A 9,727-nucleotide genomic window follows, 5' to 3' on the forward strand; every position below is an offset into this window, starting at 1 on the left:
TCTTATTGCAGGAACATCGCCGGTCAATCTCACGGGTAGCAGGGCACAAGAGTATTACGAGTATCAACAAACCTCGAAATATCTTGTTATTTGTACACATAAACTCGACACATTCGTCAATACCGCTGCCACAAGGAGGGGCAATGATATAGTTATTGATCAATCGGCAAAGTTTCAGGCAATTAATGGCCCTCGTTCTCTGCTATGAGTGCAGGGCCATTGCCCGAAACGTCACTTGTGATATTGATTCCATTATTTTGGGAAGTATTTTTGGCACGTGTATTGAGCTTTTGTTGTTTGCGGTTGTGCACCACTACCATCAGTATCACCAAAAATGTATTCAATTTTGAATACAGATAACTGGCTTTCAATGCACCCCAAGGCTCTTATAAAATGAACTCAAACCTAAGAAATGAGTTGAGTTCTTTCATGTCTCTTTCACACCGCTACTGTCTTGTTCCTGCTCTTAAAATGGTGATGCTCTGTTCACGGAAACGCACTTTAAGAGTTATAGAAACTCTATACGCGATTACCTAAAACAAAATCAACGTGCAATGAAGGAGGGCCAATTCCCTGAAACGTCGTCTATTATATGTTTCTTTTGAAGCCATTATTATTGACATGTTTTTTATCCCTCACTATCTTCATCGTGCTCCATTTAGTAACGAACGGTGGGAGTTGTCATTGTCGTGTCAAGGGCAGCGGTAGTGTAGTGTGTAGCGGTCTGTGCTACAAACTTGGTGACCCGAGATCAATTCCCATTAACGGCCAACATCAGTGATGATTGTCTGAAATTGTCCTGGGCCTCCCATAGGTAGACTTTGCCTCAAACAAGTACCTGGTGGAGAGTGTAAACATCGCCACTGGGGAAACAAAGACGGCCAGGTGTGGTTCTGGCCACACACCCCCTCGTAGATGCTTGCTAACTGCAATTGCTGCAACTGTCTGTTGAGGCTAAAACCATGGATCTTTTTTCTTTGTCAGTTTAACACATAGGCTTTTTCTTTGTCTTTGCCAAGGGGGAAGCCATGACATCCCTGTCGCCCACAGTGAGAACATGTCTGGCACCTCTTTTTTTCAGGAAAAACTTAGCTTTCCTCACCATTTTAGCAAATGTTTATTTTTGTTGCTGTATGTGAATATATTCTGCACCATGAAATGTATTAGACAAACTGCAAGTAAAGGTCCCCTCGGCTAAAACAAATGCTTTCTGAGACATTTTGGACATTATGGGTGCAATATAAATGCTAATATTTTATATATACGTATTATAATTATTATGTCCAATGTGTGATGCCCTAAATGTCTCTGGACAACAACATATCACGACAGTATATACAATATTACTGGTAGGAACCTCCTGGTCACACCAGCCCACAGGGGATTATTGTGTCCGTCCGTCCGTCGTGCAGGGAGGGGCTGGGTGGGGAGGGAGGGGCTGGGTGGGGAGGGTGGGGAGGGGCTGGGTGGGGAGGGTGGGGAGGGTGGGGCTGGGTGGGGAGGGGCTGGTGACCCCGTGGTGCCCTTATAGAACTCAACGTTTAACCTACTCACGCCGGCTTGTGCCCGCCCTCACAGTCGGCCATATTTGCGGAATACACCACGCCGCCGTTGACCCTGGCCATTGACCAAGCAACCCAACGTTCCTACCAGCCCTCTCCGCAGGAATGTGTTTGCAGTGGGTGGTTTATATTTAATCGCGGGCTGGGGTTCCCAACCTTCCCCAGCTGCAGAACCACCGTCAAATCTTAAACGTTTCTCGCGAACCACCGTGCACCGATGACATAGTTCTAAATGTATGACGTCAGTAACCAATGCCAGAAATCAGTGGATTCATTCAGTAGCCAGCCGTGCTCGTGAGTGGTGAATACAACCTCAACGATCGTGCAATGGGCAGTAAAAAGCATAATCGTGTTTCGTGAAGAAAATAAATGTTATCTGCAACAATTTCAGGCACTTTCCACAGCCACGAATGAGTGCACTGCAGACCACAGATTGGGACCTACCGTACTAGGGGATAGAGAAGTGGTTGCTGAAGAAAATGTATGGGGCTATGAGATTCATAATTGGCTGCTTTTAGGTTAGGTCGTGGACAAATGTGTGTCATAAACCCTCCTCCTTCCAACACAGACAATGAATAAAATTGTCACGTGAACCAAACGTTCCACATTTATTACTTCTTCAGCAGCGCCAGCGGTGCAACGTATCTCTGAAAATTACATCCAGCAGATCTCTCAGACCAATGGGACCATGTTAAGAGATATAGACCAATTCCAATAGTAAGTCTATGGGCCCATAGAAAGAGATATGTGCCATGGACAGATATAGATTTCTGGTTAGAGCTATGATTATGTTGACTCAGTGGCTCATTATAAAAGTAAATTTCCATAATCATGGTGATGGCCTCCTCCTCTATCGTCCACCGAGACCTTTCATCTGCCCAAGTGTCAGCACACCTGGGGTACTGCTGTTTTTTTTCTCCCGAGTCTGCATGTCAGGCTGGTGTGCAAAGGACTGCGTGTCTGCTGTCTGTGGAGTCCCAGTGCAGTGGCCTAGGGGTTCACAGCCATGCCTCATTTTCTAAAAATAAAAATATATACTGAGAGTGTAGATATATGTGGGTTGCTCTATCTGAGCGAGTGGCAGTCACATATATATTTTTAGCGAAGTCAGATTAATGTACGTCCACGGGTGTTGGTTGACAAGACATACAGTGTGTGCCATGACACAGGAACTCACATGTAATACCAAACATTGGACACATATAAAAACAATATTACATATGATGATGATGATGATGATTTTATTTATATTTCTTTGATTAATGATTTTGAATGAAGAATTTGTTGCTGTCATTGAAATTTCGAATTGTTGCTAACGTTGGCACAACTGTTAAAGATACAGCCAGACATGGGTTACGGTATTATGTCTATTATTTTTACAATGTAATAAACGTGAAGGCGTGTTCAATGTAAATTATCCCAAAAAATCCCCCAAAACACCTGAAATTGTCCTTAAAAATCCTATATTTTAAAATCCCAAACTCATTCCTAATACCTTATCGAACAAAAATTGCATGAACATACTAGGCCTCTAGAGTTTTTTTCGGATGATAAGGTGCATGTAGAGGTTGCATACATTTATCTTTTTCTGGAAAAGTCACGATGTCCTTTGCAATAATTATTTACCTCATTGCTCACTAAATACGCCTGAATGTTGTCTCATTTATCTAAGAAGCAGTCGTTTTATATTCCATTATTTTTTAAAGCAAAATTTACTTTTTTAATTGCAAACCTTTAAATGCATTTGATTTATAAAGACATCAATTTATGGGCTGCACACAGTTACCTTGCGAAATTGAACAGAATTAAGCTTTGCGGTTCTTATTTTAAGTTGTACTTTTCATCCCAGCTCATTAAAATAATCTTATTATCATGACAAATTTTGCTGGAGTTCATAGAGTAATTCGAGAAAATGTTAAAATAATTATCCCAATCATGAAGCAGTAGTAGTGCATTTTCTTTTAAATTAGTCAACTACAAATTATTATGACAAGTTGCACAAAACAAAAAAGAAATAATTTTATTTCTGCAAACCATTTTGTATCCACTTTTTTAATGCTTTAAATGTTTATCCACTGAGCCAGAGCCATTCACGGCATATACATTAATCACCTTGTAATACAGGGAAATCCATTTATAGATATCTCACTGAGATAGCAATGGTCTGTGACATCTGTAAAATAGAGCTTCATAGCTCATTTGATTCCTCCAGTATAAATGAAGATTCTGATTCTGACTTACGCATCATTGAATGATGTAAACAAAGCACACCAGCTATGTTGGACAAAGTATAACAGATATTAGGTTTAAATAAGTGTTTTGAGACATGTGTAGTGTAATAGCGCCGGCTGGTGGACGGCAGCGACAACTGCGGTGGACAGACCATGCACACGCCGGTGAGCGTGTGCACGGGTGTGTTGGCAGAGTGGAGGAACTAGGGCAAGGGTCATGGAGAATCCCATCTGGAGGCCCTTGGAACCTGCTAGCGGGTTCGAGAAAGGAGGCGTGGTCAGGGCAGAGCCAGGCCACGCTGGTAGCGTAAAAGTAGCTGAGAGCGGTAGCTCGAGGCTACCGGTTCTGGGAGTGGACTCGTCTCGTCGTTGCTGTAGTCTCGTCGCCATCGTCGCTGCCATCTTCGATAGATATTGCGTTGCAGGATAGTTGTTGGCTATCTCAGTCGGTGCCGTAAGTGTTAGACGGCTAGTGTTGTGTACAGGCAAGGCTAAGCGACTGTGGAGAGTGTGTGGACGAGAACGTGGATGTTGATAATAAAGAAGGTTCCTCCTACAAACCTTGTCTCCGAATCACTGACACTACACATGTGTAAGGACAGTACAGGGTGATGTACGGACAGTACGGCTCCCCGTGGCCATGGGAATAGACAGGGTCACTTTAGCATAATGTGGGACCTAAGTGGTTGCTAATAATGATTGATGCGACAAGCTTTGACAGGGTCGCGTGAGGGGAAGCACGGGACCTAACGGTTGTAAATTGTAATAAGGGCAGAGACAGACAGGGCCAGGTGCGGTGAGAGAGAGTTCGGGTATGGGGGCGTGGCTGGGTGATGAGGGGGATAAGAGCCGGCGCGAACCAAGACTTGAGGCTGCTGTTGTGGGGGAATTGCTGTAGCCGTCGCCATTGTTACCATGGAGCGGGTCGTCTTCATCATCCTGGAATGGGCACCTTGTAGTCTTGGAAGGCTAGAGTTATGTTGTCTTAGAATAGAGTTATCTAAGTTACCCAAGCGTATATGGTCACTCACGGTTACTCGTTAAGTTATCAGTAAGTCTGCGGACTTTATTCATAATAAATATCCATATAACTGAACAAGACGGTGTCTCTCAGAGTTACATTACAGTGGTGTCAGAAGCGGCTTGTAAAATGCCGATGAAAGGAAAGCGTAAGAACCCACCTGTAGCATCTTCAGAAGAGGAGAAGGAAGACGACCAAGGGGTCCCCCCAGCAGCCCCAGGAGCCGGGGTCCCAGTGACAAACCCCACGGGTGCAGAGAAAACAGAGCCGGTGATGGAGGAATGGCGTGAACTGGTGGCGGATTTGTTCCGCTCGACCATCGCTGATTTGGTGGCGACGATGGGAGCGGCAACTTCGAGGGCTGGTGCGGCCGGGGACGAGCCGCGAAGTCGCGCAGGGATGGTGGAGTGGCTACCTGTTGTCGGGGTTTCCGGCACTGGGAACCACGCGGTCGGGGGCCGCCATTTCGCGGGAGGCGACGCGACTGATGGCCGCCATTTGGGGTCCTGCGTGTGAAGCAGCAGAGGCGGTGTCAACTCCAGTCACGAGGCGAGGTACCGCCGATTGACCACGAAGATTGCCTGTGATTAAATAATTTACTGCGGCGGTGGGGGATTGAAGTGCCTTCACCCACCGGTCTGGAGCAGCATACCGGTCTGTCGGCTGGACAGAGGAGGAGGAGGGGTTGAGAACTTTACCTACGGCTCTTGATGATGAGGGCGGTGGCCCGTAGGCCCATACGGCTTGGGGGGTAGTGGTCCCGTTGCATTGTTGCATACGGTTTTACCTGACAGTCCGGAGGTTGCGGTCCTCCTTGGCCCATCTGGAGCAGTGGGCTGTGGGCTCACACTGCTCGGGAGTAGTGGTCCCGTTGCGTTGTTGCGGAGGATTTGACCTGGCGGGCCGGAGACGGAGGTCCTCCTTGGCCCGTCTAGAGCGGAAGAACCATGGGCTCACACCACTCGGGGTGCTGACACTGTTAAGGGGAGATTAGGAACCGTTCCTGCAAGTCCCTATTAGGGATATGGAATTAGCGGTGGTTCAGGCGAGAACGGTGTTAGCCGATGTGATGTTAGCAGCGAATGACGCGTTCGGCTCCACCGCGGAGATGGGTATGGGAGATGTGATGCATGCTCTGAAAGCTGACGAAGCATGGAAGGATGAGGTGTGTGAGGTGAAACCTAAGTTGTCCAGGGCGCAATGGGTTAAGTGCGATCCCTGTTGAGTGAAGTATGGCCGTGGAAGTACACCCCTATTGATGTACGATGGGGTCTGGCCTCGGGAAGGAAGAGACCTTCTTTGCCAGTAAACCAGCAGGTCACGCTGGATGATGTATCAGAAGTATGCGAGGCAGCTAAGAGGTAGTAAGGGATAGAGCATGGCTAACAATTTTTATAAGTGCCATTGCATACGCCCTCGAAATTGCACCGGCCAGAGAGATGGCCGGTGGAGGTCGTAGAATTTTTACGGCCGCGGTGTGTGCGAGAGCGAGTAAGATGTTGCCGCTGGGTTGTCCACGAGCCGCGCTTAGGGCTGTATGTTCATCCCCAAAATGGGTTATTCATCCCCAGTGTTTGTGCGGTCGGGGTCTGGGGTGTCAGACGGGCCAGGGAGGTTGGCCGGAGTAATCGGACGCCGAGGGAAATGTGTTGTACCACCTGCAGTTACGAATCCCTGACGTCAGGGGTGCCTCGAAGGCCCACTACATATGAGGGGCCATTGGCAGAGGACCCTTCATGCTCTCGTGTGAAGGCCTCCGATGACCTCAAACCCATGTACTTGTTCATCACGAGTGCGTGTGGTTAATGCAGACATGATTCCTTGAAAAATGTTTATATTTGGTGTTTGAACATATTAACAAATGTTTTATTGCCAGAAAAGGTAAAACCTATTGTTATTTTTTCATATTTTGATACTGGCAAAATAAGGCCCCATGCTAATAGTCTTGGTATATGTTTGATTCTTTAACCCAGATCGCTTTTGCAATCCCAGGTCGCCCTTGCAAAAGAGGCAATGTTTCACGTGTCTCAAAGGGATTACTGTATTCACCTCCTCTTTAAGTCATTTATATGACTCACTTACTGATGTACCACAATTCTGAAATGTACCATATCACACCGGCTGCTGTTTAGCTTTTCATTATACATCATCGTTACCCAACATAGGTTACATTAGGTATTCAATTTCCTGTCGTAACTGCCAAACAATAATTTAACGAAACAAGTATTTTTTCATTGTCTAATTTCTCCAGCCCTCCCACTTGTAGACATGCATGGCATTCAAATATATTAAGAACGGTCATAATGTATTAGAACACCCATGCTCACTTGGGAATCCTAATGAGCCAGTCCTTCAAATGCCCTTTTATGAACGTGCCTATCATGTCATATGTCATCGTAGGCCCTACTCGGTGCATTTTCCATTTCATACGCAACTGTCACTTTTCACAAACTTGACGTTGCATTAAACTACGCAGGGCTGTTCAGTGAATTATGTAAACAAGCTTTGCCTGGGCGCTCGATAAAATGGAGACGCTAAGATTAAAGTGAACGTAAAAAAACAATTCCAGGAATATATTTTATCGAGGAAATGTGTATCAATAAATCACCCTTTAATTACCTCTGGGCGCATTATATGGAATGTCACAGCAACTACAATAACATTCTTACATGAAAGCAAAATACATTTACCTTTAAAGGTCGTAGCCAAACGTTCAATACACTTTCCACCAACCAGCAGCAATTATCTTAAAAGCAGCATGTTGTTTATAATACGTCAAGGATGTCTAACATGACACAGAATCTAACATACCACACATTGTTGTATGAATACGCAATATAAAGTTAATACATTATATTTCCATCATGTTAATTTTAATTGCACATTTAAATACACCACCGTCATACGCTCATTTACATGCACTGAACTTTATTCCCATTGCCAGCATTAGCTATTTTTAACTCAACTACTAGACAAAACCCTCGGCATGCTGGTAGCAATGTATTCCATATCCCTGCCACACAATCCCCGGCTTTATTATGTATCACCTCCACTTCGGTCATGCCTTTTATGCGCATTCTGAACTTGATTCTCATACTGTCTCCAGTCTCATCCAACGTTTGTCCTTCAGAGACAAACCCTCGCTGAGTTTGCTCATTTCCCATGGGGACTGCCATGTCACGGATTCTTGCATGCCGTACCATCTTACCTAAGTGTTCTCCTCCCACACCTTTGAGTTAGTCCCTGTGTTTGCATGCCATATCACGCGTTGTGTCTTTACGCTTGAATCCCCGGTGAATATTTTCATCAGATTGCAATGCCGTCAAGTGTTACGAGAGACGAGTGTTCATCGGCATTTTTGTTTTCAAAGGTTCTGCAACAGCCACCTCGTTCTCCAGTTACAATACACTCACACAGGGCCACCCGGGGTGGAGGGGATAGGGTTGCAAGGGAACGTTTCCCTGGCCCTCACACGAAAGAGGTCCCCACAACTGAGCTGCTTTTGTTGTAATTTGACACATATAAGTGTAATGTAATAGATGCATGCTTTTTTGGGATCAAATAAGTGGCTTTGTGTCTAAAGAAAATGGGATGCAGGTTTTTGAATATCTTGGACGATTAATAAGGGGCCCCACCGTAGCATTCAGACCTGGTCGCCAGGAACCTCTGGGTGACTCCACACTCACAGGGTACACGGAGAGCTGGATGGGACTTTATGCACATTCATGAACTTGTTTATAAATGTAGGACAATTATCTCAGAACAGCACCAACCTTTAATAAGAAATTTGTAACACTCAATTATGCGAATGTTAACGCTTTTATTAAAGTTAATCTCAGAAGCAATTATTCTATTAATCTGAAGACGTGCTTGCTGAAAGCACCAGGGAATAACTGTCTACATCTGCTGCTGCTGGCGAGAATATAATTAGACTTGGAAGATATGCTTGTAGTCAGTGGTGCACTCTTATAGCATTATTTTGCAATGAAACTAATGTATTCCTCGAGAAGGGTAGTGGTGCTGCAGTGATGTGGGCATTGCACTTTGGACCTGGTGACCTGAATATGATTTCTATACACATCTAATAGCAGTTCTGCTCCTTCCAATTCCTCCCCCACCACCAACTTCACCAACCCACACTGACCAGCATGGTGAAGTATGGTAAAACGATTCCACTAAACTGACATGGCATGGATAGGCTATCATCCAGCAATGGATTGACAAAGGGTTGTACATTGCTATTTATTATTAGGACTCAACGATGAACATTCTGCATGTGTGAGTTACTTGTTTCATATGGCATGTGTTGTATACCCTTGGGTTAGGGATTTGTTTTCGAATGACGAATTCATAACACCTAACTTATAGCGAACCGAGAAGGCAACCCCATGAGAAGGAATTTTGTATCTGGAAAAAACCCACCCATAACACTAGATTCTTACCTTTGTGATGGTGAGAAGGAATGGTTTGAAGGAATGGCCAAGCAATGGAACACATCTCAGAGGATGACCGCCGAGGAGATGGAGCAATTCATTCAGCTCATATCCGGGTACTAGAAGTATTATTACCTCACAGGATTGTGAGATGGTGACGGCTTGGGGAGGTCTTCATCCAGCAGTGGGTCGATCGATGCTGAAGATGGTGATGCGATGCGAAAGCATTTATTGTCAGAAATGTGCCAGAGATGCTCGTTACCCAGCAAATGCATATACAGTGAGGGAAAAAAGTATTTGATCTCCTGCTGATTTTGTACGTTTGCCCACTGACAAAGAAATGATCAGTCTATAATTTTAATGGTAGGTTTATTTGAACAGTGAGAGACAGAATAACAACAACAAAAATCCAGAAAAACGCATGTCAAAAATGTTATAAATTGATTTGCATTATAATGAGGGAAATAAGTATTTGACCTC

This window comes from Lampetra fluviatilis, chromosome 7 (assembly GCF_964198595.1).
Source record: "Lampetra fluviatilis chromosome 7, kcLamFluv1.1, whole genome shotgun sequence".
Lineage (NCBI taxonomy): Eukaryota > Metazoa > Chordata > Hyperoartia > Petromyzontiformes > Petromyzontidae > Lampetra > Lampetra fluviatilis.